This window comes from Bos taurus, chromosome 28 (assembly GCF_002263795.3).
Source record: "Bos taurus isolate L1 Dominette 01449 registration number 42190680 breed Hereford chromosome 28, ARS-UCD2.0, whole genome shotgun sequence".
Classification (NCBI taxonomy): domain Eukaryota; kingdom Metazoa; phylum Chordata; class Mammalia; order Artiodactyla; family Bovidae; genus Bos; species Bos taurus.
In genome coordinates, this window is record NC_037355.1 from 25,392,192 (window position 1) to 25,404,537 (window position 12,346).

The window sequence follows — 12,346 nt, forward strand, 5'->3', positions numbered from 1 at the left end:
ATTTTAGGGTCTTTCAGATGGTGTAAGCTATCTTTGGGTGAAAAGCCTGGTTATTAAGCACAAGTTTGCTTAAATGCCATTCTCATTTTTTTGCTGTGCGTCTCAGGGGCCTATACTGGGTGTAGGAGAGACTTCTTCCCTCACAACTGCTGTGGGGAAAGTTTTTGCAATTGCCTGTAGTTCAGTGGAGTTTTCTTGATTATCTGCATCTTGTTCGTCCGGGTTATCTACTTTGCTCCTCAGATCAGTTTGAGCCGGTGCTGTTAGTTTTTCTCCAGATCATGTGAGGGGGGAGAGCTTGATAGATTTTGTGGGTTTTTTTAATTAAAAAAATTTTATTTTTAATTGGAGGATAATTACCATATTGTGATGGTTTTGGCCATACATCAACATGAATCAGCCATAGGTAATAAAAATTTGGAATGTTCCAAGGATTTGCGTGTTGTCCTTTTGCAGTGGCCATGATAATCTCTGTATTATTCCAATTTTAGTATATGTGCTGCCAAAGCAAGCATTTATTTTTGTTTTTGAATAGAAAATAGCCACATGCATATTTCAAATGCTATTTTTTTTTAGCCAATTAGTTTTCTTCTCCATGTACTTAAGGGCTGACAAATACTGTCAAGGGCCAGATGGTAAATACTTTAGACTTTTCAGGCCAAGTGGTCTACTGTAGCTATTCAGTGCTGCTGTGAAAGCACCTGAAGACAGTACATAAATGAAGGAATGTGGCTGCGCTACAAAAAAATTTACTTGTGAAAATAGGTGGCAGGCTGGCTTTGGCCTGGAGGCATCGTTTACCAACTCTTGCTTTTACTGGTTTACTTTTAGATTTTCTTTATACATTATGTAAAAAACATACTTATAAAAGCTAACATTACTGAGCAATACCTAGTCTATTCCAGATACGCTACTAAGCACTTTATATGCATTATTTCATATAATTATCTCAAACTTTGACATGGATACTATCATCCCCCTTTTACAGAATGTTCAGTTGAGGCTTAGAGAGCTTCAGTGACGTGCTCAAGGTCATACAGGTAGGCACTGGCAGAACTATTATTTGAACCAAGGCCAATATGAGTATATTTTACCAAGTTAATAAGTTGCTAGTTCTATTAATTTCAGTTTAAATGGACTATAAGAAAAGACAACTATCCATTGATGGATGAATGGATAAAGAAAATGTGGTATATATACACAGTAGACTATTACTTGGCCGTAAGAAAAGTATGAAATCTTGCTACTTGCAACAACATGAATGGATGCAAAAGATACTCTGCTTTGTGAAGTAAATCAGACAGAGAAAGACAATACCCCATGATTTCACTTACATGTGGAATCTGAAAAACAATAAATGAACTAACAAAACAGAAAACAAACTCATGGATACAGAGAACAAATGGGGCTGCCAGATGAGGAGAGCAAGTGAGAGGTTGGGCAAAACAGATGAAAGAGATCAGGAGGTACACACTCACAATTATAAGTCATGGGGATGTAATATATAGCATAATCTGTAATGAATGTAATGTATAGTCAATAATATTCTTTATAGATGTAATATTGCCATGCAATAACTTTGCATGGTGACAGATGGTTACTACACTTACCAGGCTGACCATTTTGTAATGCATATAAATGTCATGTTGTACATGATGCAAATATTGTATATGAGCTATACATCATATGAGAAAAATCTAAAGCAACAACTGTGCATGAAGTAATTTGCTGACAAACCACTGAACCAGGTCCAAGCTATAATAAGGGAAGATTAACCTAAAAACATAATTTTCCAAGTCATAGTTATAGCTATACCTATATATATATTGATGGCTTCTCTGGTGGCTCAGTGTTAAAGAAGACATCCGTCAATGCAGGAGACTCGGTTTTGATCCCTTGGTTGGGAAGATCCCTTGGAGAAGGAAATGCAACCTACAACAATATTCTTGCATGGGAAATCCCATGGACAGAGGAGCCTGGCAGGCTACAGTCCATGGGGATGCAGAGTCAGATATGACTTAGGGACTAAACAACAACAATATATATAGATACATAGATGTTAAGATTAAAATTATCCATTTTGTGGATACATGTATATTTATAACTTAGTCCCTTGCTGTTCACCTGAAACTACCTCAACATTGTTAATTGGCTATACCCCAATACAAAATAAAAAGTTTAAAGTTACAAAATTTTGTATCAAAAATAAATAAGTGACCATGTTAAAAAAAAAAGTTACAAAATAAAATTATCCATTTTATAGCTAAGTTGTCATTGTAGTATTTCTAAACTTTTCATAGTTATCTCCATTGCAGGTCTGTTTTTGATTATTACAATCAGTTGCCAATCATAAGGCATGAAGAGAGAAAACTCAAATATGTTAGGGCAACAATATTTTTTTAAATGGCCCAGTGCACGTGTAATAGATCCATTAATAAGGTAAGTGTCAGTACACAATGAAGCCTTTTAGTCATTTTGCACATCAGAGAGATGTGATCTTTGGGGGGAAAAGTCAATTGGGGCTTATAATATCCTTTCAAGTTGTTTCTTTAATCATTAACTATTATTTTGTGACTTTGAAAAAACTTAAAATAGGAAAGACAATTCAAGAAAGCAACCAAGAACTGTGTGTCAAGGAGAAATCCCAGGAAAAGTACAGCTCTCATAAAAAAATTTGCTCATACTACTCAACCACATACTTTAAGGCAGTAACTTCTCAGTGATCGAGTAGGGATAGAAAGAAATGGATAAATTCAAAGTGTACTTTGGAAGTAGAATCACAGGACATGCTAGAGGATTATGTAGAAGGCATGAGGGGGAAAGGAGTCAAGAACCATATTAAGTTGAAGTGTGCAAGAGACCCTCATTTCGAGGGAGATGCGGGGTTAGAATGAAGACTTCTGTTTAGGTCATAGTGAGTTTAGGATGCTAACATGCTTGAGAAGGAATGATTGCTAACAGCGCCCTTTAATCAGATTTTCCAAAGAAAGTGAAGGGGATCAAGAGGAGGCAAAGGGGGGAGGGAGTTGTACTGGGGATGTGAGATGTCTGCATCTCAGCTCCTCTCATTTCTTCATCCCTCTTGAGAACTGACTCTAGAACAAGTCCCCCTGTTATAAGCCATTCTTGGTACAGCCAATTTGTTCTCAACCTTATTCAACCTCACACTTTCACTTTATAACCATTCATTCATTTGCTTTACAAATAATGAGCTCTTTCTGTGGGCTACTCTCTGTGCCACACTCTAGAACATAACCTGTAAGGCACAGCTTCTTAAAATCCTGATAGCTTTTCCTCTTCTCAACTGAATTCATCCTGATCTAAAGATAAAATTCAAGTGTAACAAGAACTGGTCTTAAAACTAGACTTTAGGGGCTTCCGTCGTAGTTCAATGGTAAATAATCCACCTGCCAACGCAGGAGACACAGGTTTCATCCCTGGTCTGGGAAGATCCCACGTGTGGGGGACAACTAAACCCATGTGCCGTAACTACTGAGCCAGCGCTCTACAGCCCATGAACCTCAAGTACCGAAACCTGCGCACCTAGTGCCCATGCCCTGCAGCAAGAGAAGCTACTGCAATGAGAAGCCTACACACCAGAACTCGGGAGTAATCCCTGCTCACTGCAACTGGAGAAAGCATGTGCAGCAACGCAGACCCAGCGCAGCTAAAAATAATATTAAATCATAAAATAACAGCCTTTAGTCTCATAACTATCCACACTTTCCCCTTTGCCATTCCTCTCCATAGTGACTTTTCATATTTTAAGACTTTGCCTTTAGTTATTGGCAGAAAGTTTCACTGGCTGCTTGTGGCCTCCACCTTTTTACTCATATAGCCTGTTCAACAAACTGCTTTCTGAGCTTCCAAGAGACAGCTGCTCTCCCAGACTTTGTTGCTTGTCTGGATGATTAATTAATCCTCAAACTTTTTGGTCTCAAGTTCTCTTTGCACTGAAAATGGAGGATGCCAGACAGCCATCATTCATGTGGTCTGTGCTTGGTCACTCAGGCATATCTGACTCTTTGCGACCTCATGGACGGCAACCGGCCAGGCTCCTCTGTCCATGGGGATTCTCCAGGCAAAAATACTGGAGTTCCTCCTCCTCATGCCCTCCTCCAGGGGATCTTCCCAACTCAGGGATCGAACTGGGGTCTCCTGCATTGCAAGAGGACTCTTTACCAGTTGAGCCACCAGGGAAGCTCACTGTTTATGTAAGTTGCATATTTTATGTTTATTTGAAATTCAATTTAAGGAAATTTCAGTAATTTGTGTTAATAATAAACCCATTGAAATTTTTTTGGCTGCACTCTAAGGTACACGGGATCTTAGTCCATTGACCAGATGTTGAACCCAGGCCTCCTGCAGTGGAAGTGCAGAGGCTTAACATCCTGACTACCAGGGATAGCCCTAGATTTAAACAATTTTATGAAAGATTGTTTCCCAGACCCTTGATCTACAAAATATAGAAACGGCTCATACAACTCAACAACAACCAACCAAATGGGAAAAAAATGGGCAGAAGACAAAACAGACATTTCTCAGAGAAGACATACAGTTGGCCATAGGCATATGGAAAGATGCTCAACATCACTAATTATTAGAGAATCAACGAGTCATTAGAGAAATGCAAATCAAAACTATAATGAAGTACCAACACACACCAGTCAGAATAGCCCTCATTAAGAAGTCTACAAATAACAAATGCTGGAGAAGATGTGGAGGAAAGGGAATCCTCCTACACTGTTGGTGGGAACGTAAGTTGCCACTGTGGAAAACAGTATGAAGATTCCTCTGAAACTAGAATTACCATATGATCCAACAATTGCACTCCTGGGCATACATCAAAGAAAATGATAATTCAATAAGATACATGTACCCCTATGTTGATAGCAGTACTGTTCACAATCGCCAAGACATGGAGGCAACCTAAATGTCCATCAACAGATAAGTAGATAAAGAACACGTGGTACACTACAGTGGAATACTATTTAGCCATAAAAGAATGAAAAATGTCATTTGCAGCAACATGGATGCAACTAGAGATTTTCATACTAAGTGATTTAAATCAGAGAAAGACAAATACCACATGATATCATATCACTTTTATGTGGAATATATGGCACAAGGGAATGAGTGAAGTGAAGTCACTCAGTCGTGTCCGACTCTTTGGGATCTCATGGACTGTATCCTATCAGGCTCCTCCTTCCATGGAATTTTCCAGGCAAGAGTACTGGAGTGGGTTGCCATTTCCTTCTCCAGGGGATCTTCCCAACCCAGGGATCGAACCCAGGTCTCCCACATTGCAGGCAGACATTTTACCATCTTTGCCACAAGCAAACCTATCTACAAAACAGAAATAGATCCACAGAGAATAGACTTGTACTTGCCAAGAGGGTTGTGGGGGAGAGGGAGGGATGGACGAGAAGTTTGGGGTGCATAGATGCAAACTATTACATTTAGAATGGATAAAGAAAAGCTCTTACTGTATAGCACAGGGGAATATATCCAATCTGTTGAGATAAATCATAATGGAAAAGAATATGAAAAATAATGTTCAGTTCAGTTCAATCATTCAGTCCTGTCTGACTCTTTGTGACCCCATGGACTGCAGCACACCAGGCCTCCCTGTCCATCACCAACACCTGGAGCTTACTCAAACTCAAGTCCATTGAGTCGGTGATGTGATCCAACCACTTCATCCTCTGTCGTCCCCTTCTCCTCCCACCCTCAATCTTTCCCAGCAACAAGGTCTTTTAAAATGAGTCAGTTCTTCACATCAGGTGGCCAAAGTATTGGAGTTTCAGCTTCAGCATCAGTCCTTTCATGAACAGTCGGGACTAATCTCCTTTAGGATGGACTGGTTGGATCTCCTTGCAGTCCAAGGGACTCTCAAGAGTCTTCTCCAACACCACAGTTCAAAAGCATCAATTCTTCTGTGCTCAGCTTTCTTCACAGTCCAACTCTCACATCCATACATGACCACTGGAAAAACCATAGCCTTGATTAGACAGACCTTTGTTGGCAAAGTAATGTCTCTGCTTTTTAATATGCTATCTAGGTTGGTCATAACTTTCCTTCCAAGGAGTAAGAGTATTTTAATTTCATGACTGCAATCACCATCTGAAGTGATTTTGGAGCCCCAATAAATAAAATCTGTCACTGTTTCCACTGTTTCCCTATCTATTTGCCAAGAAGTGATGGGACCAGATGCCATGATCTTAGTTTTCTGAATGTTGAGCTTTAGGCCAACTTTTTCACTCCATTTTCACTTTCATCAAGAGGCTTTTTAGATCCTCTTCACTTTCTGCCGTAAGGGTGGTATCATCTGCATATCTGAGGTTATTGATATTTCTCCCGGCAATCTTGATTCCACCTTGTGCTTCCTTCAGCCCAGCGTTTCTCATGATGTACTCTGCATATAAGTTAAATAAGCAGGGTGACAGTATACAGCCTTGACGTACTCCTTTTCCAATTTGGAACCAGTCTATTGTTCCATGTCCAGTTCTAACTGTTGTTTTCTGACCTGCATACAGATTTCTCAAGAGGCAGGTCAGGTGGTCTGGTATTCCCATCTCTTTCAGAATTTTCCATAGTTTGTTGTGATCCACACAGTCAAAGGCTTTAGCATAGTCAATAAAGCAGAAATGCGTATGTATATAACTGAGTCACTTTGCTATACAGCATAAGTTAATACAACATTGTAAACCAACCATGCTTCAATTTAAAAAAAACAAAAAAAAACTGCTGCCCTAGCCTGTGTTGGGCAAGGTACAGAGTGGATGTTGAGAGTTAGAGTTTAGGAAAGTAATGTGGCTGCTCTAGATCTCCCATGTTTGAAGAAAATCTAGCCTCCTCTCTTATTTAGTCCACATTTTTATCACAGTTTGTATTGGGGCTCATGGCAATGCTGGGTTCGTTCATCCTGTTTTGGCTGCTTCAACTGTCAGAGCTGCTCCGCTGTTGTTTTCATTCCTGTTACTGTAGAGTCACTGAAGGGTACTAGGGGTTCCCCCTTACCTAGGTAACTGGTCAGAATTCTGGGATAGTTTTGCCAAATCTGCCATGGGATACGTACTAAATTTTAGAGGAGTCTATATTTTCTTTAAATGGAAGACCTAGACCAGTCTAATGTTCTGCAGCCACATTAGTTTTCTGAACTAACTCTCAACAGGCCCAGAACCTTAGACGTGTTGGCAACATGATAGAATCTGGACCAGAGTCAGTTTCCTATCGAGCCATCGAGTTACTTCAGTGTTACTTTTCCTCACGCCTAAAACTACTTGTTGGGAGAAAGACTACATTCTGAGCTACAAAAAAGTGGGAGTTTTTGAGTGAGCAAGCAAAGGAACCTGTTATTTGTTCTCCCTTCCCCCTGCTGCAAGCAGGGACCCCAGTGAGGCCTTGCCTAAAAATATAGTGAGATATTTTTTGTTACAACAGTCTTTGTTATTTTCTTTTTAATCTTTCTAGATTTACATATAAATAGTGGAATAGTATTCATCCATAAAGAAGAATGAAATAATGCCATTTGCAGCAATATGGATAGATTTAGAGATTATCATGCTATTAATAAGTCAGATAGAAAAGAAACATATCATATGGTATCAGTTATATGTGGAATCTAAAAAGATGATATAAATGAACTTATTACAAAACAGAAACAGACTCAGAGACTTTGAAGATAAACTTCTGGTTACCAGAGGTAAAAGGTAATGGGGAGGAGTTAGGGAAAAAAATATACACACTACTATATATAATATTGATGATCAGGGAATTTGCTGGTGGTACAGTGGTTAGGATGCTGCAGTCTCCCTGCCAAGGGCCTGGGACAATCCCTGGTCAGGAAACTAAGATCCTGCAAGCCAAGCAGTGTGGTCATAAATAAAAAAATAAAGAAAATAAAATAGATAACCAGATAACCACAAGGACCTACTGTATAGCACAGGGAACTCTACTCAATATTCTATAATAATTTATATGGGAACAGTCTGAAAAAGCATGGATATAACTGAAGTTTTAAGTTTTAAGCATGTAAAACTGAACCACATCACTGTATATCTGAAACTAACAAAGTATTATAAATCAACTATATCCCAATATAAAGATTAAATTAAAAAAGAACAATTTAGGTAGAGACCAGGCAGAAGTCTGAAAATCAAATAAAAGTATATGATTTAAAGAACAGTTCAGGGAAAGGAATAAGCAATACCCCAGGGTATTGAATGCTTTAACTGTTAGACAAATGACAACATACCCATAACTTCTGGCTAGTTAGAACCTAAATAGGCATTAGAAAACAGTGGAATTAATAACACGGATGTTTGTGATATATGAAAGCTGTTGAGAGTAAATCCTGTATTCTTATCACAAGGACAAAGTATTTCTTTCTTTTGTTTTATATCTGCATGAGATAGTCAGTTCAGTTGCTCAATCGTGTCCAACTCTTTGCGACTCCATGGACTGCAGTACTCCAGGCTTCCCTGTCCATCACCAACTCCCAGAGTTTACTCAAACTCATGTCCATTGAATAGGTGATTGCCATCCAACCATCTCATCCTTTGTCGTCCCCTTCTCCCACTTTCAATCTTTCCAGGCATCAGGGTCTTTTGAAATGAGTCAGTTCTTCACATCAAGTGGCCAAAGTATTGGAGCTTCGGCATCAGTCCTTCCAATGAATATTCAGGATTGATTTCCTTTAAGATGGACTGGTTGGATCTCCTTGCAGTCCAAGGGACTCTCAAGAGTCTTCTCCAGTACCACAGTTCAAAAGCATCAATTCTTCAGTGCTCAGCTTTCTTTATAGTCCAACTCGCACATCCATAAACGAGTACTGGAAAAACCATAGCTTTGACCAGACGGACCTTTGTTGGCAAAGTAATGTGTCTGCTTTTTAATACGCTTTCTAGGTTGGTCATAGCTTTTCTTCCAAATTTCATGGCTACAGTCACCATCTGCAGTGATTTTGGAGCCCCTCAAAATAAAATCTGTCACTGTTTCCCCATCTATTTTCCATGAAGTGATGGGACCAGATGCCATGATCTTCGTTTTCTGAATGTTGAGTTTTAAGCCAAGTTTTTCACTCTCCTCTTTCATCAAGAGGCTCTTTAGTTCTTCTTTGCTTTCTGCCATAAGGATGGTGTCATCTGCATGAGGTTATTGATATTTCTCCTGGCAATCTTGACTCCAGCTTGTGCTTCATTCAGCCTGGCATTTCTCATGATGTCCTCTGCATGTAAGTTAAATAAGCAGGGTGACAACATACAGCCTTGATGTACTCATTTCCTGATTTGGAACCAGTCTATTGTACCATGTCCATTTCTAACTGTTGCTTCTTGACCTGCATACAGATTTCTCAGGAGGCAGGTCAGGTGGTCTGGTGTTCCTATCTCTTTAAGAATTTTCCACAGTTTGTTGTGATTCACACAGTCAAAGGCTTTGGCAAAGTCAATAAAACAGAAGTAGATGTTTTTCTGGAACTCTCTTGCTTTTTCGATGATCCATGCATGTTGGCAATTTGATCTCTGGTTCCTCTGCCTTTTCTAAATTCAGCTTGAACATCTGCAAGTTCATGGTTCATGTATTGTTGAAGCCTGGCTTGAAGAATTTTGAGTATTACTTTGCTAGTGTGTGAGATGAGTGCAATTTTGCTGTAGTTTGAGCATTCTTTGGCATTACTTTTCTTTGGGATTGGAATGAAAACTGTCCTGTGGCCACTGCTGAGTTTTCCAAATTTGCTAGCATATTGAGTGCAGCATATTAACAGCATCATCTTTTAGGATTTGAAATAGTTCAACTTGAATTCCATCACCTCCACTAGCTTTGTTCGTAGTGATGCTTCCTAAGGCCCACTTGACTTCGCATTCCAGGATGTCTAGCTCTAGGTGAGTGATCACACCATCGTGGTTATCTGGGCCATGAAGAACTTTTTTTGTATAATTCTTCCGTGTATTCTTGCCACCTCCTCTTAATATCTCCTGCTTCTGTTAGATCTATACCATTTCTGTCCTTTATTGAGCCCATCTTTGCATGAAATATTCCCTTGGTATCTCTAATTTTCTTGAAGAGATCTCTAGTCTTTCTCATTCTATTGTTTCCTCTATTTCTTTGCATTGATCACTGAGGAAGGCTTTCTTATCTCTCCTCGCTGTTTTTTGGAACGCTGCATTCAAATGAGTATATCTTTCCTTTTCTCCTTTGCCTTTCACTTTTCTTCTTTTCATAGCTATTTGTAAGGCTTCCTCAGACAACCATTTTGCCTTTTTGCATGATATGATAGATGTTCACTAAACTTATTGTTGTCATCATTTCATGATGTATGTAAATAAAATCATTATGCTGTACACCTTAAATTTATACAGTGTTATATGTCAATTATATCTTAATAAAACTGTAAGAAAAAAAAATCTCAAAATTTGTTTTGCTAGATTTAGACAGCTAATAGGCTAACGGCATCATCCCTTCATTCATTCACTTATTCAACAAATGAATGCCTTCAATCAGAAGACTGCATTTACCTGTCAATTGTGAGGAGTTATTTGAGAAAAACATTGAAATTTGTTGTGAATTTTAGTTTCTTTCAGATGCTGTAGGCTATCTTTGGGGGAGAGAACTGGTTATTAAGGACAGGTTTGTTTACATACTATCCTCATCTCTTTGCTGTTATTTTCAGGGACCTACACTGGATGAAGGAGAGACTTTTCTTCTCCCCTTGCAATTGCCTTGGGGAAAGTTTGCAGTTGCTTGTAGTTCAGGGTGTTTTCTGGGTTATCTACATCTTGCTGATCTCTGCTCCTCAGGTCAGTTTGAGTCAGGGCTGTTAGTGTCTCCCTAAATCATGTGAGAGGACGGGTTTGATAGCTTTTGTGATTTCCTTTTCATTTTTGACTAGAAAATAGCCACATCCACATTTCAAAGGTTATTTTTTAAAAGCAATTATGTTTCAGTTGGCCACTACTTTGATTTTATTTATTTTTAAAGGTGAGTTTTGGCTGCACTGTGTCTTTGTTGCTGTGGGGAGGCTGCTTTCTCATGGTGGTGTGTGGGCTTGAGGGCTTGCAGGCTTAGTAGTTGTGGGGCACCAGCTCAGTTGCCCTGTGGCATGTGGAATCCTCCCAGAGGAGGGATCAAACTTGTGTCCCCTGCATTGGCAAATGGATTCTTAACCAGTAGACCACCAAGGAAGTCTACAAATGGTATTTTTATTTGGGCCAATAAAATTTCTTCTTGTACTTGAGGGTTGACAAACTCCATGTAAAAGGCCAGATGGTAAATATTTTACTTTTCAGGCCATGCAGTCTATTGCAGCTATTCAATGCTGCTGTGAAAGTCTTGAAGACAATGTATAAATGAAGGAATGTGGCTGTGTTACAATAAAAATTACTCGTGATGATAGGTGGCAGGTAAGATTTGGCCTGGTGGCATGGTTTATCAACTCTTGCTTTTACTGCTTTACTTTTGGAATTTCTTTATACTTTACATATAAAGTGTACTTATAAGAGCTAACATTACTGAAAGTATATTCAGGTACTCTGGTAAGCACTTTATTTGCATTATTTCATAACTGTCTCAAACTCTGACATGGATACTATCACCCTCCTTTTATGGAGTGTGCATTTGGGGCTTAGAGAACTTCAGTGACTTGCTCAAGTTCACATAGCTAGGAAGTAGCAGAGCTATTATTAGTTTTGGTTGTTTTTTGGCTGTGCCACACAGCCTGTGGAATCATAGTTCCCCAACCAGGGATTGAACCTGGGCCACAGCACTGAGTCCTAAGTACTGGACCGCCAGGGAATTCCCCAGAGCTATCATTTGAGCTATCGTCAATATGAGTATCTTTTACCAAGTTAACAAGCTGCTGGTTTTAGTAATTTTAATTTAAATGAACTATAAGAAAAGACAACTATGCATTGATGAATGGATAAAGAAGATGTGGTATATATACATAATAGAATGTTCAGTTCAGTCACTCAGTCATGTCCGACTCTTTGCGACCCCATGGACTGCAGCACACCAGGCCTCCCTGTTCATCACCAACTCCTGGAACTTACTCAAACTTATGTCCATCAAGTTGGTAATGCCACCCAACCATCTCATCTGTTGTTCTCTTCTCCTCCCGCCTTCAATCTTTCCCAGCATCAGGGTCTTTTCCAATGAGTCAGTTCTTCACATCAGGTGGCCAAAGTATTGGCGTTTCAGCTTCAGCATCAGTCCTTTCAATGAATATTCAGGACAGATTTCATTTAGGATGGACTGGTTGGATCTCCTTGCGTCCAAGGGACTCTCAAGAGTCTTCTCCAACACCACAGTTCAAAAGTATCAATTATTCGGTGCTCAGCATTCTTTA

The 12,346-nt window shown here is 39.3% G+C and overlaps 1 pseudogene; it reads right to left on the reverse strand.

The window, feature by feature from the left end:
• Positions 1-411: 411 nt before the first annotated feature.
• On the reverse strand, positions 412-511 carry LOC112444792 (uncharacterized; annotated as a pseudogene).
• Between the last annotated feature and the right edge of the window lie 11,835 nt (positions 512-12,346).